Genomic DNA, 22,824 nt, shown 5'->3' on the forward strand with positions numbered 1-22,824 from the left:
GGAACAGCCCCTCACTTAACAAAAGTGTTTAATTCTGTCCCCTCTTGTTAAGAAGGGGCGGAAGGAGGGGATATTTATTCTGTTCTTTTCTCAAGGTTTTTCCTTTCGGGTCACAAAGTGCCCCCCACACTCCTGGCCCCCCTCCTCTCCCTGCTTTTGTGGCAGCAGCAGCTGGTGGGTTGCAAAGGGGACAGGCTTTGTCTTTTGACACACTTGAACATTTCTGCACAGAGCTGGGGAAACCTTTCCCTTCCCACCTCTCGCCTTTATGGGCAGGAAGGAGGGAGCGAGGGGCAAGTGGTGGAGGAGTTATGACCAAGGGGATAAAATGGTACAAAGGGCTGTGGAGCTACGGTGGACGAGAGCTCAGGGCTGGACTGTGAGGGGTTGTGGTGAGCAGATGGTGATGGGCCGTGGGGAGGGGGTGTGGGATGGCCCTGAATGCCGGGGAGGCTTGTGCCGAGCAACCTGTTGAAGGGAGAAGGGAAGAAAGCAAAGCAAGAGGCGGCAACTCCACAAAGGAGAGTGCAGTGGCTGCCTCTTCCCAAATCCAACAAAGGAACCTCTTCTGTCCCTTTGTCGCCCTCCCAGACTCGGGCCCCAGTTAATCTTCTGGCCTGACATGTGGAGGATTCGCTTGGTTTGTGCTACAAGTCGATAAACCAGCTCCTTTTTCTGCCAGCAGCACCCTTGATTCCTCCACAAAGGTTTTGCAAACCTTTCTGTCCCTCCAGGAAGGATCTGCAAACCCCTTGGCCTCTCCACATCTCCTCCAGGACAATACAGCTGATCCTCAGGAATGGGTGAGGTGCAGCCGTGTTTCACAGCAGGGCTTGAGGAATGTCCTGGTGCAACCCTGCGGCAGTGGCCTGGGACTGGAATGAGATCAGGCTCCTGGCAGGTACGAGCAGGAAATTGGGGCTTGACCCCTGATCTGACCCCACAGCAGTCAGTGTAACCTGCCTGTGTCCAGCCTGCTCTGTAGGGATTTGCAGGCTGGGAGTGGTCCCAGCACCTTCTCTGTCCTAGGCAAAGAAAGGTTAGGAATATTAAACCAAGCTTAAAGTATGAAAATAAACCCAACTCTCTCATGAGCTCACATCTTGATTTGGAGACTACGTCCCTCCACTGTTCTCCCCCTGACCAAGAAGCTCATATAAGACCTCTAGACCTGTCCCTGGGACAGCAACACATTTTTTTTCTGCAGCAAAAACCAAGACCTCACAGCCTAGCTGCTGTTAGTCAATGTTCCTCTACAGTGCTACCCAACAGCCTGCACAGGGAGATGCACACGTGGACACTGGACCCTCCCAAATTGCATCCAGTGGCCTGGTTAAAGCTGTCCAGCTCTCCTTTTTACTGGTGCAAGCTGGCAGCTTCAGTGTGTGGACACTGAGGTAAAACCAGCATGAGGTGAGCGACAGCAGAGGTGTGAATTTTAACTTTTGTGCGGCACCATACACATACACAAAGCTTTGGGAAATGCCTGTTTCCGCAGGAGCTTTCAGGAGAGCCCTTATGAATGGAAAATAAATAGATACATTCATTATCCAAATTGTCTTATTTTTGTGGTGCCTCTTGAGTAAACCCACTTCTGAGGCTGTCCTAATTGCTTTGCAATAGAGCAGAGATAAATATTTATCAAACAGCTGCATCAGGAAACCACAGTTCAGAGAACCAGTATCGGGTGATATGTCTCAGGAAGGATGAGTCTGAGTGGTTTTAGCTTTGCTGACCTGCCAGGCTTCCTCCCTTACACAAGACAGAGCATCACCCAAGCCCAGACCCACTTGGCAACAGCAGTCCCTTAGCATTATTTGGAACTGGTCACGCAGAGCCTTTGGAGGACTCTTCTCGATGCTGGAGTGCCCCCATTGCCCCATTCCACTGACCTGGTGTTTTCTGACACCTTTTCTTCCTTTGACTTCATGGCCTCTCTTGCTTTCTATTAAAAACCCCAGAAACGTGGCCCATATTCCTCTGGGACACCCTATGCTAAAAGAGGCCCACATGCAAATATTTAGCTGCACTAATATTAGCGCAGAAACATCCGACCAGATGGCAGCGTTTCGAGGTCTCGCTGTGCAAAACTGCCTCTTCAAAATAAAGCAGGCTGTGACAGAGCTCTGTGACCACTTGCCAGCTCCTGAAAGCCCAGACCACTGTACTGAGGCAGCTGGATACACAGGACAAGGGCTTTCTAGCATCTTGCACATGTGGGACATCCTCTCAGCCAGTGGTGTTTCAACTAAAAAGAGAGGAAATGATGACGAAAACTAAATTTTGAAGTTCAGAGTGTTAGAGGAGGGGGTTGGCTTGCATGGATCTGGAGCAAGGGTGTGCAGGTCTCCTCTTGCTCCAGGCATTCCTGGTCCCTCAGTAGAAGGGTGGCATTTTCCATTGACCACAATTAACGTGCACTGTCCACAGCTGGAGAGGGCAAAAATTCCTCTGTGATTGTTGATTGCATTGAGCAGCCTCAAGAGCAAAGAAGAGCAGCATTTCCTCTTCTGCTCAACTTGTGCCCAGCCTTTAAAAACCTCGTCCTCCCAGAAAAGCTCTCTGAAGCTGGAAATGCCCAAAGAGATGATCACAATGCTGAGCACGAGCCAGCTGAATGCCGCTCTGAACCTCAGAGGGATGACATTCCCGTTTAATTGGGAGCGGGTGTTTCTTGACTCGTGCAAAGGGCGTGCTATTTTTATAATGCTCTGGTTCCAGATCACAGCCTCCCTGTGCTAGGCTCTGCCCATACATCTAATGAAAGCCATGTCCTGCCTAGAAGCCCATACAATGGGCTCAGAGTTGGGAAGAGCACTCTGAAGCCTCTCACCCAGGGGCTTTGCGAGGTTGCCCGCCAGGGTCTGTTTTTTCCATCCTCACTCATGTCAGAGAAGTTAAATATTTACTGGAGTTATTAAATATTTACGCTAAGTTGGTCCTCCCGTGGGGAGGCATCCTATGGCTGACTCCAGGGGGTGTGCGGCCAATTCGCTCACGTGTCTGTGCTCAGCTCAGCCCTGCTCCAGAGTGCAAACACACAGGGCCTTCACAGGGCCATGCACTCCAGGGAAGGGAAATCCATGGTTTTGGCTACAATAATTCTGTTAGGTGATGGACTTGGTGGTTCTTTGGATGTCTTCCTTAAAGATAAGTCCCTCAGGAAAGTGTGAGTTGCTCTTTGCTCTCCTTCCACCCCATGGTTTGCAATCCACCTCACCCCTGTTGTGTAGGAAGCTGACTGAGAACATCCAGACCCATCTCCAGCTCCATTCATTCTTCCAGCAGGTCTCCAGCGCCTCCAGAGAGCAGGAGGACTCGAGGCAGAGGGTTCCTATTCAACAGCATCCAAGGACATCCATGGTCAACACGGTAAGAGCAGGAAACGTGGTGACATCACCAAAGCAGAAACCAAATGGGAGAAGCCCCGTCCCATCCCTGGGGAGCCAGCGCCAATCCTGGGACAAGCTCCCCGCTCCCATCCACCAGAGTGGGTTAATGCTGCTGCAACTCCCTGCTGGAACAGGGCCAGAGGAAAAAGGCTCCACCATTTCCCGGTCTGCCTGGAAAACAGGCCAGCTGTTTTCTCCAGCAGCAGAAGGTTGTTTATTCTGGGCCAGATTCAACAGCGCGTTGTCCCCTCAGGCCCGCTCTCCAGCCCGCAGTGAGGCTGAAGGGCACAACCTGCCTGGGGGGAGCTGGGCACTGTCCCACCTGGTGTGACCCCTCCCCGGGCGCCACTCTGCCCTTTCTGTCCCCATCCCTTTCCTTTCCTCGTCTGGCTCCGAGCAGGGCTGGGGACGCCCTTTCCTGCCTGGCACCCGGCAGGCCCGACAGCAGACACGGTGCTGCCAAACACCACCACACCATTTCCCCTCCACGATCCTGGCCAAAGCCCCACCACATTTTCATTCTCTCTGCCACGCTATCAACATGAAAAACGTGCCCGGGGAAGAAAGAACGAGGAAAGAAAGGGAAAAGAAAGGAAGAAAGAACCCAGCCTTTGGCTCAGGCGTGCCAAAGGGAGCGCGAGCGTGCGTGGGCTTGGCTCCCTTTCTCGCCAGCTCTTTTCCCAGCGGAGCGATAAGGGACAGGGCGAGTACAATCGTGAGTGGAGCCAGTCCCAGAGGCTCGACTGGCTCTGGGCTGGGGTAGCCAAGGGACATTGAGTGCTCCACAGGGACATATTTCCAAAATAAAGTCATTCTGGTGCTCCTCCAGCCCCACCAGCCACCCAACAGCTCGCCGCAAAGCATCGCTGCCGCCCCCACAGCCGAAATAAAGCTGTGAGGAGCCCTGACCCTGCAGAGGCGAGGCTGAGTGCTCCCCAGGCAGCCCCTTCCTCCTGCCACAGCGGTTCTCAGTGTGAAGAGCAGCACGTGGGCTTGGCCGGATGCACATGCAGCCCCACAGCCTTCCCAGCCCATGGCCTTCTGCCCTGTCTCCTCTTCCTCCTGTCCTCTCCATCTCCCATTTCTCCCACAAGCATTGCTGCTTTCTTTGCCATCCACACCCCGGTGATGGGACACAGATGCAGCCTGTGCACCAGCCTAGTTTGCTTGCTGCAGACAGAGCCTGGCTTATCCTGAACACAGGTGGACGTTTGGAGCCCAAGTCACGGATGACATTGTCGAAGGGCAGCTAAGAGGAGCAATTTGAGCCTGTTCCACTGCTCACAGAGCTGCATTGTGCACCCAGACTGCTGCAGAAGGGCTGCTGTGGGCTTTGGTTGCTGCAGGACACTTCTGAGCACACGAGCCATGGATGTGAGATACCAGGAGTTCTGGGAGAGGGGCTCCACAGGAACTGGAAAGCTGAAAATCAAGGAGGGGTTTGAAGTCATCCCAAGAGATGGAGCTGTGAAACCCAGATGCAGAGCCTTCAGGGTCCCACTTATTCACCTCACCCTGTCCAATGCTCCCCCTGCCTACAATCCGGTGCCAAACTCCTTCTCCATCTCTCAGCAGCTCCACAACTAATGCCCTACACATCCACACACGTGGATGAAGAGCAAACCCTGTCCATCTGCTCTCCCATGGGACTCCACTCATTTAACACTAATCTAGAGGTTCTGGAAGTGGATCAGATCCTGCAAACACCATCCACCCCACACAATGATTAATGTGCTGGATCATTCCAGAAACTGACAGCCCCAGCCCCAAGCTCTTCATGGCATAACCTCTAAAATCCAGAGGCCCCACAAGGTTTGACCACCTCAGTCTCCAGCACAGCCTGTAAATGTCACAGCACGCACACTTAGGTCACCCTGACCGCTGTCCCCAGCCCTTCCTCTTAGTCACCTCTTCCTTACCGTAATAAATTAAAAATCAAATGGTTATTACCACACTGATGGTCATTCTCATAATCCTCTCATCAACATTAAATTAGCACCCCTGACAATGCACTGGAGGCACCAGCAGGGCTGAGATAAGCGGCAATGACAGAAGGAAATCAATTCTCTCTGGGAATGGCCAGCTCTGGGTGTCCTGGCAGGCGAGGCATGGGCATGGCCAGGCATTCAGAGCTGTCCCACCACAGAGCCCATCTCCCCAGGGCCTCCCTGCCAGCTCAGCGCCCCACAGAGGACCTCAACAAGCTGGGGACCAACAACTGGGATTATCTGGGTGGGCCTGGGAGCCTGTGCCCATCCATAGTGCAAGGAGATGTAGGAGAAACCCCAAATGCCGCCAGAGGAGGTTTGGACTAAACAAAGCTACTGATGTCCCTGCTGTAAACACTATTCCATGATGGGGATCCATCCAGGGACGTCTGTGGGACACCCTCTGCCTGAAAACCTAATCTGAAAGAGCTGTGGATGCCTCATCATCGTGGCCCATCCCCAGCTGACATGAGCAGAGGTTGGCTTGAACCCACCAGCAAAGGTCTCAGTGACATTTCGATCCTCCTTGCTGGAAGGAGCTGTGAGAGGGGTCACCCACCTCACTTTTTCCACATCTTCCTGGAAAATGGGCAGGAAAGGAAAAACTGCATCAGTTAGAGATCATTTCACCAGAGCTCAGGTCGGGATGGAGCAGCTCTTGGAGCAGGCACTGCCAGGAGGGCTCGGCCCTCCCCACTCCCTGGAGAGAGGTGCTCAGAGAGGTGGGACACACCCCCTTGGGAGGGGTTCCTGTTTTGAGGGAAGAAGAAAAGGACACGGACGTGGCAGTCAGGGATGTACCATTGGCCCTGCTAATAGAAACCCTCTGTATAAACAGGGAGAGGATCCAACAGAGATCAGAGATGGCTTTTCTTTCAAGAAAATTAAACATTTAAAACATTTGAGAACACACGCCCTCACCCCCCGGACAGTAATTAACTTCTTCCTGTGCAGAGCATGGAGCACTTTCCAAAAACAGAGCTAGATGGATTATTTTTCAAAGGAAATGTTGTTGAAAGGATCTTCTGTTATGTCCCAAAGTGGGAAAACAGTCACAGTGGCTGAGGAAGGGCATGCTCCATGCATGTGCCACACTGTGGCTGCCTGAGGAGGTGGTGGCACTCCAGATGATGCTGGTTTGAGGCCACGTGGTGGTTGAGCAGCAGCATGGTGTTTGATGGAAACGAGTCCTTGTCTGGTCATTATGGGACCCTAAAAATCAATAAAAAGTAAACCAGTCACCAACAGCAGAAAAAGAATCCCAAACTCAACCTGTGAGGGATGTACTGCATTTCCCCAACGTGACAGAGCAGGGGAATCTTGCAGTGTGAGAGGGGAGATAAAATCAGATGCAGATGCAAATATATGCAGTGTTCGAGGGGATTTACATCCCACATCCCCAAATGAGCCCATCTTCCTGTGAACTTGGGAAGAGCTCAGCCCTGTTCTCAGACCAGTAGCATGAAAAGAGGCAGCTGGTATGTGTGTTAAACAAGCACAGTGTGAATGACATCCCGGCAATAAAAGGACTCCACGCTAGCCAAGGTGTTTGGTGGGAACAGAATAACTTCCCAGGCTGAGCCCACCACTCTCCCTGAGCCTGCAGAGAGGCAGGAGCAGCACAGGGAGGCAGGGCCGGATAGAAATGGCTAAGAGCTGGTTTTGAGAGACAATTGTGCTTTGTAGCAAAGTTTGAGGTTTGGATGTTTGTTTTCAGTGCAGCGTCGGGAGGAAAATAAAACCCAACATTTTTTGCAGCACAGACTTGTGGGGAAACAGCCTTTCTCTGGTTGAAAAGGTCAGGTTTGCTTTCCATATCTCCCTCACATCAAAAATGTCCTGCAATCCCTGGAGCTCGGGAGAAAATTTCCTCTTGCAAAGTTAAGTGAGGGCAGGCCTGCGGGGAGAGCTCATTTCTTTTTCTAGCCCAGATCGAGCCAGTTGGAAGGAATAAGTCTGGATTTGAGGACCCGAATACCCTCTGAGGTCTGGAGTAAAGTCACCACAGAGCTGGGCTGCTCAGCAGGACCCGCCTGCCTGGCAGCTCAGGGCATCCCACCCATGGATATTGACTCAGGGCCCTGCCCTGGAGCAGGGCACAGCAGGAGCTGTCACCACCCAGGGCTGCGTGTGGCCTGTGCCAGAGCAGCCCTTGTGCCTCTCCCTGGGGACAGCATCCACAGGAGTCTCACATGTCCCACAGAGCTGGGGGACTGTGCCACATTTGGTATGGGAAATTATATGCTTGGGGTGAGAAGTCTTCTGGCTCTGCTCCTGTAATTTTTCTTCATCCCTTTTATAATTCCAAAATCATCCCGAAGTTTCCTAATTCACTTTGGGCATGATTACACTCTGACTTCATTCTACAGTCTTCCCTTGGCTGAGATTTAGCTTTTAGCATCTTCACTCCAGTAAGGATCCCTCTGCGTCAGCATTGCGAGGAGTTTTGGCACCGCTGACCAGAATCTCCCTCCTAATGAGACATCCAGTGCTCAGCCTGGGAGGATGGCGAATGCAGACAAAGAAAATATAATTCAAAGCGACAAGACAAAGGGATCTGTTGGATGGGGACCAGTGCATCTGGAGAAACATCTTTGTTTTAGAGGGAGAAGAGAGCAAAAGCAAGAAAAAGAAAGGAAAAAGGCGTCCGGAGCGGGATTGTTCCTGGCCTGCAGGTGTGTGTGTGTAGGGAGGGCAGGAGAGCCCCGGGCATTAAAAGCTTTCATTGCAGGCTGACCACCTTTGGCTGATCACTGCACGCTCCCTCCCGGGGTGTTGTGTTCCCGTGCCCACAGGCAGCGTGCTCTGCCCTTTTCTCTTTTCCCCACCATCTGCCATTGCAAATTCCCCCGAGCATCTCCCACCCTGGCGTAGAGTTTCAGCACTGTGTAGAAAACAAGAGGGAGAGAAACCCAAACCCAACCAGTAGCAGCATGAGGAGGGACAGGAGCCAGCTGTGCCTGATGCCATCTCGGTGTCCTCTGGCCTCTGCCATCAGGTGCTTTGGAGCCACTGGATGATGCTGGGGGCTGCCTGTCCCCGGCTGGGGCAGGGGGAGGACGGGGAATGCGGGGCTGTGCACGCAGTGGGATCCTCTTTCCTTGTATGGCTGGGGCCGCCGGCGGCACAGTCCCCCCCAGCCCCATTGTTTCAAATTACAAAGCTGCCCGATCCCACTGAGCCACCTCAGATCCAAGGAAAGAGCCGGCAGCTGCTTTGAAATCCAGGCTGGAGTGTCTCCAGCAGACAGTGCTTTAAACAACAGCTGGGCTCCCTCCTCGTGGGGCACAGCACCCCAGCCCTGGGTACCTGGGAGGGCACTTAGAGCGAGCGCTCTTCTCTGACCCTTGCCATGGGGTAAGGGAAAAGGACATTCAGACCTGGAGCAAGGCTCCCACAGCCCCCAGAGCAACCAGAACCCTCCTGTATCTTGTGTGGCCAGTGTCCATCTCTTTTAAGGGCCTGGAGAAGTCCCTGTGTCCTGGTAAGGGATGCACAGGCATGCATTCTGTATCCCCAGGCAACCTGGTCCATTTTCCATGGCACATGCCAGTGGCTATGTCAGACCTCTCCTGCAGAGTGTCCAACTCATTGACTCCTGAGAAAACAATCATGGGAAAAGGGCTGGAATCTATGCCAAGCTTATTGTCCTAGATTTGGTTTAAACCCTTCTGTGCCCATCAGTGCCTGCAGCACACTCTCCTGAGTGGCTCTTGGGCCACTCAGCCCTGAACTTGAGACACTCGGTGGTGATGGGAGCTGGGAGGGTAGAAGGGGGGCACTGGGCTGGCTGTCCCATGGGCTGATCCAATTCTTTATGCATAGTTAACTCCTGCTTGGATGGTCGGGAAGGAGAGCACAAGGCCATCGCTGGGACAAACTTGGTCATGCTCAGCCACATTCCTGCCTTCAAAAGGGTCCAGGGTGCCTGGGCCTCTGTGGACAAGGGCCCTGAGAGATCACATTACTCGGGGCTTTTGTAGCCTTAACAGCTGTGACAGGGGTAGCAAAAACTATTAGTGTGCAGGGCTGTGTGTGTGAGAGGGCCAGGGACCGGCCTCCCCAGCTCAGTCTCCATTAATCCCCCAAACAGATTAATGATGCTTAGTGCTTTGAAGAGCAGAAAAGGAGATGGGAGACTAATTGGGGAGATCAGCACGAGGAAAGTTGGCACATGCTCCCCCTAAAGCCTCAGACAGCGGCTGGAAAATCAGCTTCTCCCTCGGGGAGCTGCATGGGGAGCTCAGCCCACCCCGGGAACCACAGCAGGACACAACTGTGGGTGAAACCTCCTCTGGGGTGTTCCACTGACCAGGAAGGGATGGCAGGGACCAGTGGCTCCGAGCACACCTGGAGCCATGGATCCGTGCCTCCTGCTGCTCAGGGGATGCTGAGCTCCCACTGCACTCAGCCCGTGCTGGGAGCTGAGTCCAGCCCGAGCCCTGCACGCTCGCGGCCAGCCTGGCACACGGGAGCTGTTCCTGGAGCCCCCAGCCTGTGTGCCACCAGCCCTTCCAGCCCCCAGCCCACTCCCCACGGCCCCCAGGGAGGGAAAAAGGCCTTGTGGGGGCTGTTGGGCAAAGAGGAGAGGATTTGTCAGCACAAACCAGTGAGCCCATGTGGGAGCACACTGGCTGCCCCTACCCATACTGACAGGGCTGCAGGAACAGCCTCATCCCTAAAAGCTGTTGCCCATCCTTCTGGCTGCTCCAGCCTCTTCACCGGGGTGGTGCCTCCCTCTCCATCAGCATCACACCAAGCTGTCACCTTCCTGCAGCTCCTGATGCCCAGCCAGGCTCTGACAGGGATGTGAGCCCGTGGCTTCCTTGGGCTGAGATTAGAGAGTGTGTTAGGCTCTGCCTCAAGGGTGGCAGCAGGGTGCTCCGAGGGCTGCCATGGGTCCTTACTTCACTAATTACAAACATGCAGCCACCAATAAGCTACCTGCTCTTCCCTTGATGCCTACATGAGAGAGAACCTTTCCTTCAACCCAGCTTTGATCAACCACCAGCCTGCAAACACTTGGTGGGAAAAGGATCTCTCCCCCTCTCCAAGGATCCAGCCAAAGGCATTTTTATTTGCATTCATCATCCTGGCCATGATTAATGCTGCAAGGACTGTTGGTATTTCCTCCATGCTTCCCAGTAGCCCTTTGCAAAGGGCTGGCACCAGGAGAGCAAGCTGAAAGACATCCTGAGCTAAAACACATATGTCTCTACATCATGTACTCTGGGGCCAGGCTCCCAGGCTGGGACAGCAGCAGACATTAGTCTCTGGGTCATGGATGTTGATGAAACATCCTTCTCCTGAGCTGCCCCAGCCCCCCACCCTGCCTGCCTTGCAGCATCCAGACCTTTCTCAGCCCATTCCCTCTTCCCAAAGAGGTACAAAAGCTCCCAGGACCGATTTACCCCATGTGGGCAGCAGGGAAAGCATTTAAGGCTTGGAGGTGTATCAGGGCCACTGCAAGCAGGAAAGAAAAATAAACAGGCACAGGATCTCTCAGCAAACCAGCAGCCCTGGGAAGGGAAGCCAGCCCTCAGTGCTGGTTGGGTTTTCCTCTGAGCATCATTTTCTCTTAGCTGACACAGGTGCAGCTGCAACCTCCATGCTGGATACACAAACCCATCCAAAAGCTTCACCTCTGCTGTCACACATCCTAACTCACGTTTCTACAAACTTGTCCTACCCCCAGTCAGTGGCTGACAGGCTTTGCCACTCCCTCAGCCAAGAAATGCCTCCCAGTTTGGGTCAGGGCTGCCTTTCCTGATCTGCTCTCCCCACTCACCTGCTTGCTTCCCACTTCTCACCAAGAGGCTCAAACCATCTGCAGAGATGTTCTGGATGTGAAGGGGCATTTACAACCCAACTGACTTCTGCAAAAATCCCCTCTTTGCACCAAAATCCCGGTGGGAACCTTGTCCCTTCATCCCACAGCACTTCAGTTTCCCATCCATGCTTTGGGAATGCTTTTCCCAGGGGAACGGGAAGAATCTTTGTGGATTTTCCCTTTCACCCCTGATGCTCTGGTGTTTCATTTTTACCTGACTCCCCTCTGTCTCCCCTGTTTGGATATAACTGTGTCCATCTCCTCCCCACTGAACTGAGTAGAAAACCCCCTGCTCCCCCATCACCCTCTGATGCTCCATCACACCGAGCCCCTGTTTTGCAGAACTAGGAATTCGAGCGGGCTGCTGATGTTTTCAGGCTCACCTAACGACTTCCAGAGCCTTAATTTAATTTAATTACCATCCCCTTCTTATCTAAGCCATCCTGCCCGTGTTTATAAACAAAACACTGACTCCCTGCCCCACGGCTGCAACCTGAGCGCGGCACCTCCCATCTGCACAACTCATTGCATTCCTCTGCTGGCCCATCTGCCAGATGTCCGCAAGGGAAGCCGTGCAAGCCGCGACTGGAAAAGATGCTGCATTAACCTCAGCTTTCATGCAGAGCCGGCCCCGATCTCCCCGGAGCGCTCCTCTGCTCCGTGCCCGCGGTCAGGGGTTTGCCTTGAGGTTTCCAGCCCGTTCCCTGCTCTCCTGCTGCTTCCCTCTGCTGCCGGCTCAGCCCCGGCCCTTCAGTCGGGATGTGTATTCCAAGCCTGGCTGGTTGATTTGAGGGAGAACCGGGATGCTGCGAACGGCCAGGGTGGTGTCTGTGAGTTGCTGCCCTGCAAATATTCAGCAGAGAGCACACACGGTGCCAGGGATCCTGGCAGCGCCCTGCTGCTGCCGGCAAGAGAGGTGCCACGGCCAGAGGTGCCACAGGGGTTACACAGCTCCAAAATGAGCCCAGAGTGGAGGAACAGTCACTCCCTGCTCAATCCCACTGCTCCTGGGAATCTTTGGGGTCCCTGCCACCCACTTTGAGCATCTTTTTCCTGCACCATGGATGTGGGGTGAGTGATGGTGCAGCTGACTCCATCCCTACCCTGTGAACTTCAAGGCTCTGTTTTTGAGGTTCTCCCCGTTTCCTCTAAAGGATGTCTATCCTCAAAATATGTCTCTTCCCCTCCAGGGAGTTCTGATAATGTCAGCCACGGCTGAAGCCAGACTTGGAAGCCTTCCAGTAGAGCTGTTGTTTGGTGTCTCTCATGACGTTGATTTTCGGTCCTTCTAGAGCCCAGATTCCTTTGATTTTCAGTTCTTCAAGAGCCCAGATTCTTGCCAGTCTGGACAAACATTGCTGAGATAACCCGACTGTTAAAAAGGTGAGGTGAGCTCCAGCTAACCAAAGAGACTCTCATAAACATTGGAACAAGGGACTTGGCCCGAATCAGGTGTAAAAACAAACTTTGGCTTGGACTTCAAAAGCCTGAGAGTTTAAAAAGCAGTTATGATGCAACCTCCTTTGCATGCGAGCAGGGATGGCAGCGCCGGGTTCTGCAGGAGGGCAGGATGGGCCGGCTGGCCCAGGGGGGATTTCATTTGCAGGAAGTGCTGCAAGCCCAGAGTGATTCAGAGGGGGCAGGTCCAGGGGAAAGGGCAGCCCACTCCCAGTGTTTGCCTCCTGCCTCCTCCAACATTAACGAAGCTTCTGAAGGGATGCCCCGGGAGTGGAGGTATGGGGGAGGAAAGAAAATATGCTTCTCTGTTTTCTCTTTTTACTGTAATACTCGAGTTGCTCCCTGAAATTCCCTCTGCAGGATCTCCTGGCTGGCTGCAGCGTGGCAGAAATGCAGAGTATTTGTTCTGCTGAGACATGGTGGGGCTGGGATGAGCCACCAGCTTAAAGCCCCGTGCTGAGAAGAAATCTCAACCAAAATGTAAAAATCAGCCCTTTCCCCATCACTTGGACTCCTGACAGATTTACATCCACAGGGCAGGCTCTGTGTCTGGCCACAGTTTGTAACTGTTGGCCCAGAATACTTGAAATAATTGGTCTCTGCTTGCAGAGACAGCAGCAGTAACTTTGGGCTGCTTTGTTTTTTTGACCTGATGTTCCCACAGCACATCCCAGGTCCCAGAAGTCCCTAATTCATTTCCATGGTGGTGGGTCCAGGACAGTCACAGATCCCTGGGACCAAGGGATGCCAACAGCACAGCCACAGCCAGTGTCTGACAATATCTGTCCTGAAGATGTTTGTTTATGCCCTGCAATTCAGCCTGCAGCCAGGGAAATGTCCTGGTATCTGCCATCTCAGAAGTTATTCTGGAAAGGTTCTGGTGTGTTTGGTTGGGTAAGAGCAAGCTGAAGTTTATTTGAAGGTAATTCTTCTGATGGCTAAATCAGGAAGGCCAGACTCCCTGGCAGTGCTATGGGGGTTTCTGTGCTGGAGGCCAGGTCACAGCGTGGATTTGGGGGGATGATTGGTTCAAGTCATCACACACAAATCCTTTCCCAAGAACTGCAGCCTCCACATCACCCCATGTCCTTGGCTGAACCACCATCCCCATGAGCAGGGGCAGGTTAAACCACCAGGTTGTGGAAAGGAACTGAATGGTGCGAGCCCCCAGTCCCCTGCAGCACCCAGGACTCCTGCTGGGAGCAGGGGACCACAGACAGCTTGAGGAGACCACACACCACCATCTTCATATCTGACATCACCTTCCCTGTCTGTCCACTGGGGTAAAAGAGATGAGAAAACTCTCCAACGTGGCCACAGCGTTGTGCTCTGCACAGGGGCAGGAGCAGAGCACTCAGAGAGAGCTGCTCTCCCCATGCTGGTCACTGGCAGGAAGGACACAGGTTTTTCCTACTACAGCTCAGTCATGGGACTAATAAAGCCTCTTTAATCATTGTTCCTTGCTTGTGCACACACGCACACAAAGGACACTCAGAGCTGAAGTGCAGAAGGAGTCAGCACCTGGCAAAGTCATTACTGGCCCGTTTAATTTATTTCTAATCTGATGTTAAGGAAGAGAAAAAGTTAAATGCAAACTGCTGCCAAGAGAAGAACTTGGCCCATGTTGAAAGGAAGGCTGTGATGGAGTGGAGAGGGAAACTGAGGCAGAAGAGGGTGCAAATCGCTCTATACCTGGTGGGATGGCCTAGTGGGGTGCAGTGGGGAGGCCTCACTGTTCTGGGGTTCTCAGGGGTTCCTGAGGTGTGGACAGGGTACTGCATACACCACATCCCTGTGCCTGCTTCTTCTTGCCAGAGGATGGAAATAAATATCTCAAGGAAACACAATTTCTAGGTACGTACTGCAACTGCCCTGGAGCTCTCTGACAAGGACCTTCCCAGGTATGCCTGAGCTGGACCCAAAACTGCCTGGGTTTTATTTAAAATCTGTTTTCAGACTACTGAGTTTAGTGGAAATTGGAGCTGCCTAGACCCCATCTCCTCAGGCTCCTCATCTCTTTATTTCAGACATCCATTAATAAGTCTGGCTGCAATAAAACCTTATCAACCCATAAAACTCACCCTCCCAAGCACATGTTGTGGCAGCAGGGCTGTGATAAGGGGTTCAAATACAGGAAACCGCAGAGGGAGCTCTGCAGCAAAGGCAATTGAGGGAGATCCTACATAAACAATGTCCCATCTGTGCACGGTGCCCATCCCTGTGGCAGCACTCCAGCTGTGTCTGTGGGGTGTGATGGAGATGGGCTAGGCTCTCGTGGTGCTGGGCCATGCATGGTGCCCCCCATGGGTCACCACCCCTTTTAAAAGGAGCTTTGGATGCCACAAGGATTCCATCCAGACACGCCAGGACAAGTGCAGCCGGTGGTGACAGCAGCTGCTGAGCCAGGGGTGAGCAGTGAGGTTACCTGAGGGAATCACATCTGCCAGAGTCCAGTGAAATATTTTCTCTTCCCTTTTTTTTCTTTTTCTTTCTTTCTTTCTTTCTTTTTTTTCTTTCCTTCTGGAATAACACATAAAGTTCAGTAAATATTATTCAAATATTTTGAAGTCAAGGCTGGTATCCTCATGTCTGACAGCAGCTTCCTTGTGTCCTCTCTCTGAGCTTGGAAAGATCAACCCATCTGAAAGGAAAATACCTCAGTGACATGTTTACTTTTTTCACAGCTTGTTTTCTTGCCTGGATAGGAAAGCCTGAGGGCATCAGTGTTTAAATCTGGGTTTAAAACCTGCAAGCCTGTTGTGGGCTGGCAGGTGGAGGCACAGCCACAGCTTGCAAGAATCCCTCACCCTGAACTCCCAAATATTCTCTGCAGAAGTTAAAGATTTCCTGGCAGTCAGTGCAGGGGGATGGGCTGTTCCAGTCTCCATTTAAAATTTTCAGATGCCTTTAGTGTTCATTCATGCCCAAAGTTATATCCTTTTGTATTCATTCATTTGATCTTATCCTGTTTTTCCTGTTGGCCCAGGAAACCCTCTCCCCTCTCAATCCTGGTATTTAGGAATATCATTATCCATCAGCCAGGACTTTTCAATATCTAGCACTAAAATAAATAACAAAAAATAATAAAAAATAAACTGAGCTTCTCCACCCTGTCTGCATAAGCAACATTTCCAGGCCCTGAATCACTTCTGGGGCACTTTTCCTGGACACTCCCAATGTGCCACCCTCCTCTTGGCAAGGGGACACCAGAGCTGGGGACATGGCCCTCCCTGCTCTCCCCCCATTGTCACAGCCACAGGGAATGCACCCTCCATCCACCCCAGCACAGCTGATGGAACAGAGTTACTGCAGGTCTTTGAAACCACAAATCCAAGGACTGGCCCTGGGAGCCTGGATTACCTCTGAGAGACCACAGAAATGTTTTTAGAGGTTGTCCCACTAAAATAAGGCTAAAAGTCATGGTTCTGCCATGGCTTTCACATAGTTTCCTTTCCAAGAAAGAGGTTGTCCCATCCTATAAATCACACCTTCCCTTTTCCTAGAATCTCCTTGTGGTTGCACTAAAAAAGGCAATTCTGGCTTGCACCAAGTCGAGTGATCTGGCTTATTTTTTAGCAGCTGTCTAAAAATGTTACCGGAAGGGTTTTCTTTTTTCCCTTATCAGGTAAAACTCAAGAACCAATCACTTTGCAACCCCACTGTGAACCCCACACACTTCCCCAGGACAGCTGCACCTCCCGGCCCCGTTTGTCCTCCCATCAGGTGAGCTGTGATGGCTTTGCTTTGTCAGAATTTATCAATTGATCTGAGCAGCAGTCTCCACTCCAGCTCTATTTGTACCACGGCCTGACGCCAAGTCAAACCACACAACCAAGGCTGTGGCATTGACAAGATCCTCTTTATCAGTCCAAATCCTAGCCCTGTAGAAACTGAGTCGTTTGTAGAGGTCTATTTTCATCCTTTTCTGGGCTTGGCATCAGTTACACCCCTCTTTTAATTAACTACATGTTGCTTTGTATTCAGAGCCATCTCAGTATTTCAGCAGTGACGGATGCCAAGCTGGCAGCCTCCAAATAACCCAAGGGGCCTCATTGCCCTTTGCAAAATACTGGCTTCTTTCTGGAGCTCCTCCCACAGCCTGAATATAGCAGCAGGGTTTGGGGCTGGGACACCGAGACCCCCACGCTGCCCTCAGAGCACAGAGCCACATCCCTGTGTGAGGTGGGCACTGCTGGCTCCTCCTGGGCAGCAGAGGCACGTGGTGGTGTGGAGAGGGTCTCACTGCCCTTGCCAGCTGTTTTCCTTTGTGGCTGGGGTGAGGATTTGAACTCAGCCCGTCCCAAGTGTCGCTCCCAAGCATTAATCTAACAGGGTGCCTCTGTTTCCATGACCCTGTTTCCACCCTCAGCGTTACACTCCACTCCAGCTCCATGAGCTGTTCCAGATGTTTTGGAAAACCCCTTGCAGTTTGGTAAAAGCTCCAGAAAACAAGATAATTTCTCCCATCAGAGAGATCTAAAGGAGGAGGAGGAGGAGGAGGAGGAGGAGGAGCAGCAGCAGCTGAGGATGTGAGGAGCAGAGTCATGGTTGGATAACATCTCCGCAGGCTACCATCCACATCAAGTACAAGCCAGGACTGATGAGGTGCTGAGGCAGGTCAGAGCTACCACAGATCTCTCTTGAAGATGAAGACCAAACCCCTGCATCCTTGTCCTTTTCCATCAGTGGGAGTTTTGCCCCTGGCTGCAGCAAATGGCATTTCTCTCTGAGGGGCTGGAGACTCACCATCAGCCCTGACAGGAGCAGGGAAGATGGATACAGCACCTTCTGGAGCTGCAGCTCTGTCCTCAGCTCCTGAGCGTGCCTTGGCTTCTCCTGAGCTGCTACTGAGATGCAGATGGGATTCAACCCCAATTCCCAGAGCTGCTCTGTGAGCAGAAAAACTGCGGCCAAAGTGTGGGTGGGTCTGGGTGGAGCCTTCTGTGGATTAAACCCCTTGGTCGCCCCACACTGCGCTCTTCCTGCCAGTTTGTGTCCCTTCCTCTTGCTGAAACCTTGCACTAACAAATGTTTCATTCATAAAGCATCCCTTCACCTCCCGTGCTGAAATTCTCACGCTCTAGTTAGGTCTATCCATAACTATGTGGAATTAAATTACATATAAAGCCAGCACCAGAAATAGAGAGGGACTAAATCAACAGCCTGGATTCAGCCTCCACCCAAGCAGGAGTCACTGGAAGCTGGACCTGCCTCCAGACTTTGTGGCTGGAGCCCATCTGCAAGTCTAAAAGCCAAAATGAAAATAGAGAAGAAACCAAGTACCGTGGCATCTCCTCGTCTTGACCACAGGCTCCCTGGGGCAGGGCCGCCTGTTTGTTTGTCTGGAGAAGAATTTCACTGTCTGCAATGAGGAGCTGGGGCGGGGCCAGGGAGTCTGGCTGCGGGAAGGGGCAGAGAGGAGCGCAGAGGTGGAGGTGGGCTTGGTGCTCCTCCAGCTCCAGCAGCAGGACGGGCAGCAGCAGATATGGCTATAGGGAAGGCCATGATTCCCCCTCTTCATTCCTCAGCATGACTGTGAGCCCCAAAATCTCCAAATAATGTGGCACCATTGGCTACCACCTCCTTGGCTGCTGCCTGGCTCTGGGGTGTGACAGCAAGGCAGGTCCTCCTGGACAGTGCTGGGGAGAGGCTGGAGGGGAGCCAGGCAAAGGAGAGAGACCTTTGGGCAAAGGCACCTCCCGGCCCCTGGGCTCAGGGGGCTGCTGGAGCCTCTGGTCCTTTCCAGCTGAAACCTGGCACCTGAGAGCTGCCATTCAGCAGCTTGAACGTGTGCCTCTCCCGTGCTCTCACTTTGAGCTATCCTGGTCACACCAGGAAATAAATGCATTTGGTTCCCTAAATGGGAGAAGGTTTTTTGTCATCGTCGTCATTTTTCTAGTTTCGCTCTTTGCTAGCAGCCCTTCCTCTTCCTCCCTGCTCTCCAAAATAGCAAAAAGCTGCATCCTCCTCCCCAGCTGCCTCTTTCAGGTTGCTGCAACACCCAGCACTTCTCCTCAGCCACCAGTAGCAAAGGTCAGAGCCCACGTGGAGGGGACCAGTGCTCCAGGCTCAAGGGTTTGTTGCTGGGTGGCCTGAAGCAGATATGTGTGGGGTCCTGCTGGTACTGGTACCTTTGGATGTGTGCCATGCCCTGCCAGGCTGAAAATGTCCTTCCTAGCACTCTCCCCTGTGTCATCCCACCTTCCCACAGAGCCTGGGATGGGGAGTGGACCTTACATCCCTTCTTCTGCTTCACTGTGCCTCTGTTGCAGCAGGGCAGATGATGAGCTGGTGCCTCAGTGCCACAGGACAAAGATAAGGAAGCAGTGGTGGTGGTCAAAGAGTCAGAGGTGGAGGAAGGACATGCTCTGGCTCCCAGAGCTGCAAGCCTGTCAGTCCCTAAACCCTTTTGACCAAACCCAGAGTTCCTCCCCGACAAATGCCTCCCTGGTGGTCTCCTTGGGGTGGAGCTCACACTTCTATCAGCAGCTCCAGGAGCCCAGCATGATGCCATCTATTGTGTCCCAGCCCTGACCACCACTGATCTGCCTGGAGGAAAAACTGCTCATCCTGGTTGGAGGCAGCACCATCTCTGCCCCCCTGATGGATGGTGGCTCTCGGACAGAGCTCTCCAGGCTGGCTGCCTGCTGGGAAGGGGCTGAGCTGGCTCTGGCCTTGGCACATCTTCCTCCTGGGTAAGTATTATTTGCACTTCTCTGTGCCTGGGAAAGGTCACTCAGAGCTGAGCTGAGCAACTGGCTGCAGGAGGCTGAAATGTTTGTGATTCTGATGGTCTCATTGTTTTCGTCTTTTTAGAGTTTTTCTGCCTCCTTTGGTGCCAGTCATCATTTGACCCCAAACTGGACCTTCTCTAGGATGAGGCCTGCAGGACAAAGGTTTTCAGGTGTGATGAGGATATCAAACTGGATTGAAAGGTTTTTATGATGTCAGAACCTATAAGTCCTTATGTTAATAAATCTCAATAGAAAATGGTAAAAAGGAGAGCAACACAAATTGCAAAGTCTCGCAGACCCGAGCGGTCCTCGTGAAACCTGCCAATATTCAAAGGGCTCCAGCACACGGCAGACACCTGTGACTGCCTGCTCCCTGAACCCCAGAGCATCCCTAAAACCTCACAGGTTGCCTCCCTGCCTCTTTCCACCGCTCCAGGCTTTCCTCTCCTCTGCATCTTCTCCAAACCCTCCTGCGGGCGCACGACTGCGGCTCAGCCCACGCGCTGCTCCCGGGCAGGCGCGCGGGCTTTGATAGTGGAGCGTGGCCCGCCTGTGCCATGCTCAGGCCTGTTGCCACGTGGGCTCCCTGGCCAAGGGGCTGGCACAGATCTTGCAGGGGAAGCATCAGCAGGAGATGGTTGTGCTGTTACTTGCACAGGAGCAGAGCACACGGCCAAGCTGCAGCCCCTCCAGTGCTGTGCCTCGTCCTCTCCCTCTGCTTTGCGGTGCTAAATCATTCAACATGGAATAAGAGCTGCTCAAACTGAGGAGGAAGGGCTCCCAGAGGCAAACCTCACCTGGGAAGCTGCTTGGAAGCACTTCTGAATTGGCAAGAGTTGGCAATGGGGAATGAAGGGGGATTTGACAATGCTGATGCTGCTCCTCAGGAACAGGGAATCAAGAATGAGCAAGGAGAATTCACACATAACCTTCCTCCCCCTGAGGATCTGTCATTGCTGCAGCTCTGAGCCATTGTGGAGGGACAAGCAATACACCCACACGCCAACTCTGAGGAGCACGACAGGGCCAAGTGCCAGCTCTCCTCCTTCTCCATCAATCACCAGGAAGAGGGAGACAGATGTCTCCCTGAGGAGTTTGGAAGATGTCATCAAGGAGCAGGATAAATCAGGTCCCTGCATATGCAACAGGGCAATTATTTACGGATCATCAAATATTGGCTCTAAAAACCCCAGGCATTATACAAGAGCCTGTGCCAGGTTGTGTGTTTACCTTCTGCCTGCACCTCACATGCAGGAGCGATGGGTGACGATCAGCACCAGCCGTGCCCCAAACCCAGCACTCCTTTCCTGTGGCTGCTTCCTCTTGCCAGGGGATGGAAATATTTCAAGGAAATCCAATTTCTAGGTACAAATTGCAACTGCCCTGGAGCTCTCTGACACGGACCTTCCCAGGTATGTCTGAGCTGGATTCAAAACTGCCTGGGTTTTATTTAAAACCTGTTTTCAGACTACTGAGTTTAGTGGAGTCACTGGTGAGGGCAAAGGGACCTACTCTGACGTGGTTCTGCCACCTTCTCCCTGGGGAATTGAGCAGGAAAGCACAGCCAGGTTCAGCCTGGCAGGACAACAGTGCAGCAGGTGTGGGTAGGGACCCACTGGGATCCTGGCTGCAGGGATGCTGTGCTGTGGCACAGGTGCTGCCCCAAGCCAAAGAAGGAAGAGTAGGTATGACCTGATCTCAGCCACTCTCTGCCTCAGGGCTTCCACCTCTGCAAAACCCTGGTTCAGTTTCTGGCTGGGCCTGGCCATCCCTGACAGGAGCAGCAGCAAAGTGGCAGCAGGCAGTGCCTGGTGGGATGCCCTTATAAGAGCAAACTCGAGCTCCCAGTCATAAACGAAACCCTTCTCTTTCATTTACTCATCTGACCTGGCGGTGCTGGAACTGATAATGCTGGTTTCCTTTTAAGCAGAGGCCAGTCATAAATAAAATAAACCAGGCATGCTTTGTGTTTCCACTCCCTTGCCTTTCATCCCCGCTCCTCAAAGCCGTGGAAGGGAAGTCCTGAGCGGGGAACAGGAGCTGGGCCAGGGACAGCAGCAGCTCCAGGCTTGGCCTCAGCTGCACTTGTGGGGGTTCATGGCCCTGTCAAGGGGTGAGATCACCTTCCCCTTTCCACCAGTGTGGGGAAAGAGCAAAGAGAGGCAGAGACTTCACTTGCAATGAGCTACATTCATGGCACTGTCCGGGACAGAACCAGGCTCCTTTTCTTACCATCCACAAGAATAAAAGCAGAATTCCATACCCAACAGCTACCCGGACAGCTGCTGGGGGAGAGAACATCCCTTCCCTTCCCCAGCACCAGTGCCTGACTGGGAGGATGGTGGGACATTATTGTAAATGCAGGCGAACCCAATGGGAAGAAATGCTGATGTCTGACTGAATTCAGAAGGCTGAATTGTTTCTTTATTATAACTATGCTAAAATATATTAATATACCATATAAAAGGAGGATACTAAAACAACATACTGCTTTCTCTGACTCTGACACAACTCGTGACCCTCTCTGAGAGCCCAGCCCCAGGTGGGTTGGATTGGCCACCAGGCTCAAACAATCCTCACCAGAATCCAACCAAGCATCACCCCAGGTAAACAATTCTCCAAACACATTCCACATGGGAAAAACAAGGAGCAGAAATAGAAATTGTGTTTTCTCTTTCATTTCTCTCCGTGCGCCTCTATGAAAAATCCTGAGAGGGAGAGAAATGTGCTTGCCACAGGACATGCTACCAGGAGGCCAAAGAATGGAAAGTCTGAGGAGCACATGGAGCACATGGTCCCCAGGAGCTGCCAGCGCCGAGGCCGCTCTCGTTAGCGGGGCTGACACGCAGTGAGGGGCAGGAGGCTCAGCTGGAGCCCAGCAGCGTGTGCCAGGGTGTCAGCTTCCCCCTGTTTCTCTTGCCACCTTACCGGGTGTGATGTTTTCCTTCGGGGCTCTCTGATGAGCTGCCTTGGGATGCTTGGGCTGAGCAGCTGCAAGGGGCTCCTGCCAGAGAGCCTGGAGTCTCCTTACAGCAGGGATGAGAGCTGCAGGCTGCAGCACTGACCCCTGTCCCAGAGCAGCAGCAGGGGTTGCATCAGACTTTTCCAGAGTTAGAGGAGAGTTAGAGTTAGAACCATGTGTGAATTTTGTTGTAATTTATCTCAGGGATTTGCCTGCACTCTCCAGCCCTCTCCTGGCCAGTTCTGTAAAGCACACCAGTATGAGATCACAGAAACAGAGAGATACCACAGCCTGTGGCACCAAGGTTTAACTCACAAATGTTTTATAGGTATTTTCTCTCCCATCCTAAGCCTGGAGGAGCATTCACAGCATCCAGCCCTGGCATAGCACTGACAGTCCTTTGTAGACAGCAATGCTGGAGAGAGATCCCAAGTTATTGCAGAGCCATAGATCTGGGGGA

The 22,824-nt window shown here is 52.7% G+C and overlaps 1 long non-coding RNA gene across 1 annotated transcript; it reads right to left on the reverse strand.

Annotated features, from left to right (window-relative positions):
• Window positions 1-6,230: 6,230 nt before the first annotated feature.
• LOC146766066 (uncharacterized) lies at window positions 6,231-22,628 on the reverse strand. The gene is made up of 2 exons (XR_014958386.1): window positions 22,331-22,628; window positions 6,231-6,592 (listed from the first exon to the last, which is right to left on the reverse strand). It is a non-coding gene; the product is annotated as an uncharacterized LOC146766066 (long non-coding RNA).
• Window positions 22,629-22,824: the final 196 nt, after the last annotated feature.

The sequence above is a fragment of the Lonchura striata genome, chromosome 14, assembly GCF_050655825.1.
Source record: "Lonchura striata isolate lonStrDom1 chromosome 14, ASM5065582v1, whole genome shotgun sequence".
Classification (NCBI taxonomy): domain Eukaryota; kingdom Metazoa; phylum Chordata; class Aves; order Passeriformes; family Estrildidae; genus Lonchura; species Lonchura striata.